The sequence below is a fragment of the Silene latifolia genome, chromosome Y (assembly GCF_048544455.1).
Source record: "Silene latifolia isolate original U9 population chromosome Y, ASM4854445v1, whole genome shotgun sequence".
Classification (NCBI taxonomy): Eukaryota; Viridiplantae; Streptophyta; class Magnoliopsida; order Caryophyllales; family Caryophyllaceae; genus Silene; species Silene latifolia.
Genome location: NC_133538.1, coordinates 151,148,538 through 151,160,578, shown reverse-complemented (window position 1 = coordinate 151,160,578; position 12,041 = coordinate 151,148,538). Strand labels below are relative to the sequence as shown.

At 41.8% G+C, this 12,041-nt stretch overlaps 1 non-coding gene across 1 annotated transcript; it reads left to right on the top strand.

The window, feature by feature from the left end:
• The first annotated feature begins 4,174 nt into the window (after positions 1–4,174).
• On the top strand, positions 4,175–4,281 carry LOC141635773 (small nucleolar RNA R71). The gene has a single exon (XR_012540434.1). It is a non-coding gene; the product is annotated as a small nucleolar RNA R71 (small nucleolar RNA).
• Positions 4,282–12,041: the final 7,760 nt, after the last annotated feature.

The following is a 12,041-nucleotide window of genomic DNA, read 5'->3' as shown; positions in this document are numbered from 1 at the left end:
AAATGCTTAGATCCCTACAAAAACGTAACAAACACAACAATACACCTAGAACATAAGATTAGCTCAAAAATATATTACTTAAAGTATGATGAACAATAAAAACTGAGCTAAAATGGGGGGGGGGGGGTAAAAGTATGTAAAATATGCACTTATCAAACTCCTCCAAGCTAAACCCTTGCTTGTCCCCAAGCAAGAAACCAAATCCCATCAATTGCAATATCCCAAACAAGCTAAGCATAATGATTTAAAAACCCGAAACAATATGGGAAAAGAATAAAGAAAAACATGGATGAGATTTACACGATGGCGTAGCATAGAAAACTTTGAATGAACCTTTAAGCTCTTGCATAATCTTTTGACTTATGGACTCTCACGGGGCACTCAAACTCTTTTATATGTAAAAGGACAATTTTGTGAATGAACACTCAACTATCCTCAACTTATAATAATGTGCCCGCAATCTAATATGGTAAACATGTCAAAACTAGCAAGCAAAGACAATTAAGTGTAAGCATGATAAAGAAGCCAAATGGGTAGGAAGAAGGCAAATAAACATGGGTAAGAAGGGGGAACAAATGAATTATGGATTGTGGAGCTAAGTCAAGCTAGCAACTACCAAAATACAAGGATGCTCAATCCCAATTCTAACCCAATTTTCAATTTAAATCATAAGAAAATTCTTCAAAATAATATGAATAATGCTTGAGAATTTCTCACATCTTTTCCTCTTCTCCTGTTCTTTCAATGCATACTTCTTCTTTTTTTTCATGCTTTTTCCTTTCTTTTTCTTTCTTCATTTTTTTTTTTTTTTTTTTTTTTGCATTCTCATTTTTTTCTCATTTCAAATCTTCAATTTTTTTCATTTTTTTCTTCTTTCTTTGAGCATTAAGACCAAGCTCACATGACTTCCAACAATAAACCATATCTCAATGAGCACCCAAACATTATAAAAATAAGCTACTAGCTCAACAAGGGTAGGCAATTTCAATGATGTAGCTAGGGATAAATTTTGTGAGGGGGTCAAAAAGGCTAAAATATAATGTGAATGGCTCCAAAATGCTATAACAAATGAATGCATGCTTACAAAGAGATGACATGAGAACCTTACATTGTGCGTTTTGATGAAACACACATTATAAGGAGATACCTATACTCACCTAAGAGAGACCGGATATTGATGCATCGGTCAAAAGAGAGGCTCTACCTTACCATTTTGTAGCTTGCCACAAGTCAAGATCAAGCCTATTCTGTTCATCCTCCATCTCCCACCTACTATGTCAAGATATCCCCATGTACCTAATATCCCATCATGAAAGAATAAATCATTAGCAACAAGCCATTATTAGGATAAGCAAAGAGGAAAGTAGGCTACAAGCAAGCACAACGCAAAAATTTCCCTCAAAAATTTTCAAATTTTCTACACTACATGCAAACTACACTATATGCAAATGCAATCTCCCCCCAAGCTAAACATCACATTGTCCTCAATGTGCCAACAATTTAAATTACCCAATCAAACCATAAAAATGGCTCAAAGCACAAAACAAGAAAGACTAGAGGTGAAGAGAACCATGAATTCGGGGGAAATTATGTTTCGATATGATTTAGGTGAAGAGAATGAGAAAATATGATAGAAGGAAGGAGGAGAGATACCATCGGGTTTTTGCAAAGTGATAGAAAATTTTTCCTTTTTTTTACCCGTATAAAGCAGGAGCCACGAATAATCACAGAACCATGACCCCGATCGGGGCCACCAACCCCGATCGGGGTTGACTGCCAATTCCCGTGTTTGACCTGCTTGCCCATGGAATTGAATTCTTTTCTCGTTTTTCGAAAACCACGTCCCCGAACGGGGTTCTTGCATAGGGAATCGTGTTGAATTCACCCCAAGTTCTCCTTTCTTCATTTTCACCTAAAAATCACAAAAAGAAACATCGACAAGTCGAGTATTTTATTACTAATCTACGAAAAATAATAAATTGCAGAAAATTAAAAATAAAAATAAATAAAAGCAAATAAAAAGCTTGGGTTGCCTCCCAAGAAGCGCTGGTTTAACGTCCCGCGCGACGAAAGAAGCTATTTGATTCAAGTTTTGTCATTGATCTTGCCATAAACCAAGATCCATTTTATATCTATCTTTGCATTCCTCAACCATTTGAAATATTTCAAATAAAAGTTCCCTTTCTTTTTGGCATTCTTAGCATTAGTGCTCTTAGCATCGTCACCTACAAAACAAACAACACCCATATCCTCCTCCAACGGATCCATAAGTGAGAGTCCAAGTTGAGTAGAGGCATTAGAAGAGTCCACAATGCTAAGTAAATAACAAGACTCTTGTAACATTGGGCTTCTAATGGTGTTGTTTTTGCTAAAGGAAACCCGGTCATCACCCACTTCCAACGTCAACCTCCTATTTTTCACATCAATTAGCGCACCCATGGTGCATAAAAATGGCCTACCCAATATAATTGGGGTTTGTGAGTCCTCGACCATATCAAGTATGAGGAAGTCAACGGATATGAAAAACTTGCCAACTTTGACGGGTACATCTTCTAAGACACCTAAAGGTCGCTTTAAAGAACGGTCTGCCATTTGCAATGTTATACTTGTACATTTTAAAGCACCCATGTTAAGTTTTTCACAAAGGGAGTAGGGCATGACACTCACACTAGCAACTAGGTCGCAAAGGGCCTTATCAATGGTATATGTGCCTATATTGCAAGGAATAGAATAGCTACCGGGGTCCTTAAGTTTCGGGGGAGACTTATTTTGTAAGAGTGCACTACACTCTTCGGTGAAAGCAATGGTCTCAACCTCATTGAAGGATCTCTTCTTTGAGAGGATTTCCTTCATAAACTTTGCGTAGGAGGGGACTTGGATAAGTAATTCTAAAGATGAGACGGTGACTTGTAAATTCTTACAAACTTATAAAAACTTACCGAACTTACCTTCCTCCTTGTGCTTTGCTAGACGATGAGGAAATGGTATTGGAACAACTTCCTTGGGAGGAGCATCCTCCACATCTTTCACTTTCTCTTTCTCATTGGGAATACTCACCTTCTTTGAAACGCCATCACTCTCCTTAGCATTAGGAGAGAGTTCTTCAGCAACCACCTCGTTGCTTTCTTTGGGCATAGGGGAATCAACATCCTTGGCATCAAGATTGCTCTTCCTCCTAAGCATCAACAATCGATGAGGAAATGGCACACGATCCTTAACATGAGGCTCTTCACTAGCCTTCTTTTCGTCATTTCCCCCAAGCTTGGCCTTTTTAAAAACCACTTCTTCATCCAAAGTCATGGATGGCCCATCATAGCTAGTACCACTTATCAAGGAGATAGAATTGACGGTCTCATGTGGTTGCTCCCCTTGCGGAGGTAGTTGACCGTTCTTCCTTTGAGAATTAGAAACGGCTAATTGAGCCACTTGTTGTTCCAACATCTTGACTGCGGCACTATGAGCTTGATCATTCTTTTGAATTTGAGCCAATAATTCCCTTTGCATTTGTACTATCATGCCCTCTAGCTTACCACCTCCTTGATTGTTTTGTTGGGCATTCTGTGGTGAATTTTGTTGGTAATTGTTTTGCGGGGGCCTGTGTTGATTTTGATAACCCGGTGGAGGGATATACTTTTGTTGTTGAGGAACATAGGAATTTTGTTGTGGTGGGGGTTGAGGGTTAAGCACATTGTTGCTAGTGTAAGACAAGTTCGGATGAAATTTTGAATTTGGATTATAAGTGTTTGAAAATGTACCCGGTGGATATGAACTTTGTCTAAAAGCTTGAAAAGCATTTACCTCTTCGATAGGAGCTTGGCAATGTGCGGTATAATGACCCGCGCCTCCACAACCATCACAAACGATGATTTGGCTTGTTGAAGACACGGTATTGAATTGTTGAACGGAATCTCTAGCATCCCTTTCCGCCAATTGTTGTTGAAGCAAGGCAATTTGGGCTAGCAAAACGGAGTTGTTGGAGGATTCTTCTTTACCTTTGGATGGCACAACTCGGGAATTGACATATTGTGCATCATGGACCGCCATAGATTCGATCGTGGCATGAGCAAGGTCGGTGTCAATTTGATCAAACCGCCCATTGTTGGCGGAATCAAGAATCCTTCGGGACTCGGCACAACATCCATTGTAGAATGTTATTTCTAGAAACCAATCATCTAACCCATTATATGGGCATTGTCTTTGAAGCTCTTTGTACCTCTCCCAAGCCTTATATAAGCTCTCAAGAGCTTGTTGACGGAATCCGGTGATTTGGCTCCTCAAAGTTTGAGTTTTCTCCGGTGGAAAAAACTTTTGATAGAAAGCAAGAGCCAAAGTCTCCCAATTGGTGATTCCCATGGCGGTGCGGTCAAGGCTATTGATCCAAAGCTTGGCCCTATCCTTCAAATAGAAAGGGAAAAGTATTTCCCTTATTTGGGCTTGAGTGATGCCCGTTTGACGGATCATGGAGCAATAGTCACAAAAATTTTGCACATGCAAATTGGGATTCTCTAAAGGACTTCCCCCAAATTGCTTCCTCTCCACAAGGCTAATGAAAGCCGGTTTGATCTCGAAGTCCGGCACGGTGATTTGAGTGGTTGTGGTACTGGCCGGAAGCATGACCGCGGTGGGCTTTGAGTGATCGGAAAGTTTCACCATCTTTTTGGTAGTAGATGGTGGTGGTGGTGGAGATGATGAACTTGAAACCTCCCCCTCTTCAAGGGCTTCTAGATCGTCTAAGTAAGACTTCCTAACACTTTCGGCTTGTACGGGAGAAGACGCCTCTTTTACTTCCTTCCAAAAACGTCATCTTCTCCTAAAGGTTTTCTCGGGATCGGAATCCGGTGAAAGCAATTCTTCACGACGAGAGGACCTGGGCATAAGACAACAATTTCTAGAGAAATGATAAGTAATGGTCTCAAGGAACAAGTGTTCCCCAAGACAAAGGAAAACAAGATAAAAATCGACAATTCAAAACGCCATAAAAAGGTTTTCCCGGCAACGGCGCCAAAATTTGATAGGCTTATCGTGTACCTATTCAAAGATAATTTCCCTAGACACAAATTAATGTAGCAATAGGGGTCGAACACAAGGAAACGGAAATTACGTCGTGAATTGCTATGGGTAGATTCTTATCAAGGTCGATTTCTTTTTTAGTTTGGTTTGGTTGTTTAATGATTAACAAAGGTTGTAATGTAAATTATATAATAAAAGAGAGTCTAAGGGGTTCGGGTTACACATGCAAAGGTAAACATATGATTATGATAAATTTGGTACTAATAACATTGTCGATTGCTTAGGCTTAAATATACCCACCTTACGGCATTAGTATCAACCATAGACTGGGTCCTAGAGAAACTCTCGTCCATGACTAGGTCGTCCTACTACATATGTTTTTTCTAATTCGATTCCATGCCTCTCGACTTTTAGAATGAATGAACACACTTAATCTTCGAATTGAATAAGGCCTTAAACAAGGATTAAACATTATAGCACAAACATGTGATAGAAACAATTGAACAATATTATTATTAACTTATTTTAACATGTTACATATTTGATTATTGCATGGGTCCCCTAGCCCTTAGACTATGAAGTTTAGCTACTCATGTTGGAATATGAATTGCAAACTATTTTATAAGAAATGCTAGACATGATTATGTGATTTAAATAAATTAGGTGATATAACATGTGAAAGAAATAAAACTAGAGTAGTATAAATAAAATACTTAATTATAAACTATTGTAGATACCCAGTATCTGCTGAGACTCCAACAAACACCCGATGATTATCGGACTACAATATGTTTTGGAATCGCGGCGTTTGATCGACAGTTTGTGTACAACTTTACGTTGGAAAACTTAAAACAATTTCGAAAATAAAACATTTTAAAAGTTTTCAAAAGTAACTGGAGTGTTTAATGCACGACGACGAGGTCGCAATAACACTAACTAGAGTCAAAACCGACACCGGACCAAAAACCGACTCAAAAATTCAAATCCCAACTCCAACAACGAGTCAAACCGAGTTAACCACAAAAAACAAACCATTTCAAACCTTCTATACTAAGATTTCCTGGATTCATGAATGCTCAAGTACCAAACATGTGACTAAAAATCTTAGGATAGAACAAATCATGATTGCACTTGTGTGAAAGTGACAGGATAACTCGAAGACCCGCGATGTGGCTCGCGCCTCTTTGAGCAGCCCAGGTGGCCACGTCGCTTAAAACTCACACAACCACTCATTTTCCTATAAATACCCCTCAAATGCCCCCATTTGAGAACTTACGCGAGTGTCCGCCCCCTCTTTTCTCCCTTAAAATTCTCGACTCGACTTCTTAAGTCACAATACGACGCCTATTTACGACCTACCGATCGTAAATACAAGTCTTACACATTGTTTGGTACCGTCATCGTGCATTAAATCACTTGACCGGCCATTTCGACCACTACACCATCACTAATCTTAAAAAAACACTCTTTTTACTTACCAAAACGGTTTTAAACCGAGTCTTTTCCGACCAAACGAGTTGTTACACTTACGTCAGTTTCTCGCCATAACCAAACATGTAAGTATGAGGGTGTAAAAATCCTTCTTTTATCATGTCTTTGCTTGTTTTATGACCATAACATGCTAAAACATGCATAACACGATCCAAAACATTGGATAGACGAGCCAAAACTAAGTTTTGGCCTGAGGCAGCAGCCCCTTGTTCTGCACAGAGGTCCGCGCCTCAATGGGGTGCCCAGGTCAGAACTCAACCGTGTTTGTTCTCGTCCTTCATCGTGAATCTATTTTCATATTTGTAATCGGTTTTTACCATTTCGAATGTTTTCAAACCCTTTTATTTATTTTTACAAATTTTAACCATAAAACATTTTTCACCCTTGGTTCTTAATACCATGACGGTTTAATCCGTGTTGCGGTGATAATATTTGGTTAATAACATTTAAAAGGTATTTTAAAGCCTTTTATTTCATTTCTTTACATTTTGGGGGGTATTTTCAAGCCTTTCATCATTTCTTTACATTTCCAAAAAAAACATGTTAGTCACCAACACAAAGTCATCCTTGGTTCCACATACCATGCCGGATTTTAACCCGGGTATGATGATGAGTATCGACTAATTATATTCAAATGAACTTAAAACAATTAGTTCATGATCATTATCAAAACTATCCATGTCAAGTCCAACCCGACACCGAATATCATAAAAATAATGATGATTATTCGAGTCTCGTTCCTCAAATCAACAAATACGGTCTAAACGACCCTTTCAAACCAAAACGGGTTTAAATACCCACTTTTCAACACGTTTCATAAACATTTTTCAAATGGTCAGAGCACGGCATATAACCGTTGACTGACCCACGCCTAAACAGGCCTTTTCTTTTTTATTTTCAAAACCAGGGGAGACCCTCTTGCACCGCCAACGGGCTCGCGCCTCATGTGGCCGCCTGGTGCAGGGTCTGTTCCCTTTCCAGCATTAGTCTAGGACAATCCCGACTCCGGCCAACCCATATATTGGACGGATCAGATGACTATTTGCTCATTCAAAAATCACATTTGCAAAATGCCTTACTAAGACAAATGGATCGCGTTATGCACCATAAACCTAATACGGCAAATGGATGTTTAATTTTCGTCTTGCATGCAAATCAACCATAAATCCAACTCGACATCTTATACTTGATACTTGGATTAAATCAACCGACTTAGAAAGCTCTCACATGTTAGGTTTAAATTATCGGATGCGCATTCATGCATTTAAATCGTTTTATCAACTTTTGCATTCAACCAACCAAGATCGATCAGTTGAGGCCGCTACCGCGGGCGGGATTGGGTGTCTGATTAAAGGGCTTCCCAATACGTACTTTCACCTCTTACTTAGAAACTTTGGATAGTGGACGACCTTATTCAGGGCGTACGAGAGTAACTCTAGAGATAGGATGCTAAAGAGGGACGATTACTTATCTTTAGTACCTATGTCAAACCTTGCTTTGTGCTTCGTTTGACCGAGGTATAAAGTGGATTCGAACTTGTTCCAAGCATCCCACAAATGCTTGGTGGTGACTCTGAACATCTCTAATCGTTTCGAGACACTTACCGAGACGAAACCGACCGATCTAAAATGATCCGGTCGAAAGCATTTTTACGCCGCCGAGCGTGGCTTTCAAAAGACCGTTGCACGTCCGCAAATCGAACGGGCTTGCAGGTGGGCCGATGTCCACAGATTAGCGACTCCGTTGGGGATAACTAGGACACTTACGTTTTTGTGATCCCTATATGGTGAGACTCGAATGAGGACTTGGTTGGAATGCATTAATTGATATTACGGTCACGGTCAGGTTCCTTGTTCGGACCCACAACCTAAACCTCTTCGACCAATTGGCTCGTCTCGTTCGCGTGAGTTTTCTCATCCCCGCGTTTCGAATCCCGATTGAGTCAAGCATACCATTGATGTTACACATTTCTGTTTCATCAAAGAGCTTTCATCACTTTCGAGCACGAGGCTAGGGCACCCTCCTTACACATTTTGTTTGGATTGGTATCCCTCTCGCAAATCGGGGTTTGATTGCTTGGTGTGTAACCCACCCTTTTAAGCCAAAACCCGTGTCAGCATTATGCATAATATAATGAAACTGTGAGTGCTTATGTGCTACTTGATCATAAGTCCTTCCGTGTCATTTTTAAACTTTCAAAAATATCCTATTGCGCCGTTATAATGGCCATTCAAACCTCGGTCTTTCGCCGACCGTTGCACGCCTTTCTAGGCCGTCGTAATGACGATTTTTCAAACCCGGTTTTTATAACCATTTTCACACGCCTTTCTAGGCCGTCATAATGACGATTTTCAAAACCCGGTTTTTTTTATAACCATTTCCACACGCCTTTCTAGGCCGACATAATGACGATTTTCAAAACCCGATTTTTTTTATAACAATTTCAACACGCCTTTGTAGGCCGTCGTAATGACGATTTTTCAAACCCGGTTTTTATAACCATTTCCACACGCCTTTCTAGGCCGTCGTAATGACGATTTTTCAAAACTGGTTTTTATAATCATTCCAACACGCCTTTTTAGGCCGTCGTAATGACGATTTTCAAACTCGGTTTTCTACAACCATTTCAAATCACCTTTTTACGCTGTTATAATCGCCGCGTCTAGACACGAATTTTAACCCGTTTCGCGCCGATAATGGCTCTTTCAAAACCCGAGAAAAGCACACACCCTTTTCTCGAGACACTTTCGAGATCCCGAGGACCATGCACCGTCCCCGAGACCTCTTCAAACATTTCAAACTCGATTTTCAAAATATACAATTTTGAATTTCAAAAAACCGTCTTGGGAGACAATACATTGTTTTTTGAGCCGATTCAAACTCGAAGCCGTCTTTTGCAAATAAACACAAGACAACCCTTTCAAGTGACCGACTTGCGGGGATCTCTATCTTCGGAAGCCGTCCATAAAGCGACAAATGAATCTTTTTGGAAATTTCTATTTTCGAAAACTTCAGTCCACCGTTCCAATTCCACCTCGTGTCTATCGAGTCGAAGCAAACGTACTTATGGGTCTTTACTTATGAGTCATCTCACCACGAGACTCATCCAATGGCTCCACGCCACTACATTGGACGCGTGTCAAAAGTTCAGTCAACACCGTCACGTCATAAATCGAGTCAGCACCGAGGTACCACACACGGTCATCCTCGTCTTATTGAGTCTGATCCTTGTCTCGCCCTTTGTGTTGCTTGCGTTCAGTCTTTGAACCATGTCAGATTGAGTTGTAATGAGAGCTGTTTTTCTGCTTCAGAGCCATGGCCCCGTCTTCAACTTCGTCTGTCAACAACAACAACAATGATTTCAACAGAGATGTCACGACTGATCAGCTAGCCTGCAGCCTGCTCACCGCTCTTGAGGTCACCCTGGATCGCGTCGAGACCCGTATCGACGCCCTGGAAAACAAGGAAGCTGGAGAACATAATACTCCAGCTTTGTCGGAAACCGAGAAGAGGCTAAAGCTCTTGGAAGAACAGCTCCTAGCCCGGGGTAACAATATCCATCTTGAGAACAACCGAAGGTTCGAACCTGTTGGGGATCAATTTCCTGACAACTTTACCCTAGCTGATGTGCCCAAGTTGAAAGGAGTGGAGGACCCACTCAATCATATCCGTGCCTTCAAAGACTACATGGCCATAAAAGGAGTCAAACAGGAACTTTTCACCCGGATCTTTCCGTCCTCACTGGAACCGATCCCTAGCCAATGGTACTATTCCCTTGATCCGAAGAACCTTACTCTTTGGCATGAGGTCGCAGTTGAATTTGCCAAGCAATATGCCGACAATGTTGAAATCCAAGCCAATACCCGTACTCTTGAGGTCCTAACCCAGAACGAGAAGGAGGGATTCACCGAGTTCTTAACCCGTTGGAGGAGGGTAAGTACTCAGCTGGTCAGCAAGCCGAGTGAATCAACCTTGGTGGAAAAGTTCGTCAACAATCTCCACCCAGTGTATGCCAACTTACTGAGGTACCAAAATATTAAGACCTTCCAGGATCTGAAAATCATCGGGACACGCATTGAAGATGACCTCCGGAAGGGCGTCTTAGCCAAAACCACTGGTAGAGGCTACCAAGGATCCACATCAACCGGATCTCGCTATTATGGTCAAATGAACAAGATTGATGAGGTCAACCTTCTTGAACCAACCGCCAAGAGAGCTGAGCGCCCCCAGAGAGTGTTCACTAATATAGGGTCAACTTATGCAAGCGCTCTGAAGATGCCCGTGGACCAGGGGAAGTTACAACCAATCAAACCCACCCCGGATCCGACCGATGCTAAGAAATCCTGCTTCTGGAACCCTAATGTCTACTGTCATTACAATCAAGGGAAAGGGCATGATACAGAAACCTGCTTCAAACTCAAACACATCATCCAAGACATGATTGAGAAAGGGGAATTGCCTTTACCCCCGCCAACTAAATCGAACAACAAAACCAACCCTTTGGGAATCCACGCCATCTCCAACGATGAGCCGGCCCTGGACTGCTCACACCTCATCTTGCCAGTTGATAACGAGGTGAATGCCTTGGAAAAAGATCCCTCGGACGGGGTATTTGTGTTCAGTGCTGCAACTATGCTTGCCATGTTCCAACAAGTTGAGGAAGCTATAGCCAGTCTCTCTGAAAGGATCACCTGCCTTGACGATGCCTACAGTCGACTTATCTTCAATCCTCCACCACCACGCCCGAGGGAGAGTCCCCCGAGTGCCCAAAACTACCCTCACCAGGATGGATTGCTCCCGCGACCATTCTAGCATGCACCTCACGATAATCACCCCCACAATAATAAGCCTCACAATAACTACCCTCACAAGAATTACCCCCACAAAAATGTCCCTCACAAAAACTGCCCACCGAGGAATACCCATCCAAGGTACCCTCGGAATTCGGAAATTAATGGAATCTGGAGAGATGATGTTGAGGATGTCTATATCATCCCAGGGAAGCAGGCAAAGGAGATCGGTCACCTTACCCGATCCGGACGCCCCTATCAGAACCCGAACAATCCAACGGTCATTCCAACAACGAATGACCAAGTCGTCCCAGACATGGGTACTGAACCAAAGGCTCCCGAGCATTCGATCCTCAAGAAGCTCCAGAAGGCAAAAGCCGAAATCTCAATTTTGCAACTGATCGCGACATCCTTTGAGCATCGACAGGCTTTGCTACAGGCCTTGGGAAAATTAATTGTGCCCTCCACCTCCTCCCCTGAAGAAATAGTGGCACACATGACAAGGGACGCCCCTGACTTGAACAACCCGATCGTCTTCTCTGACGAGGATATCCCTCCCTTCGGAGCCAATCATAATCTTGCCCTGTACATTACCGTACAATGTCTCAAGAAGAATGTGCCCATGGTCCTTGTGGATGACGGGTCCTCAACGAATGTCATTCCCCTCAAGACGGCTCACAAACTGGGTATTAAGGAAGCTGACTTGGTCCCGACAAATCAAGGAGTACGCACCTACGACGACACTCGTCG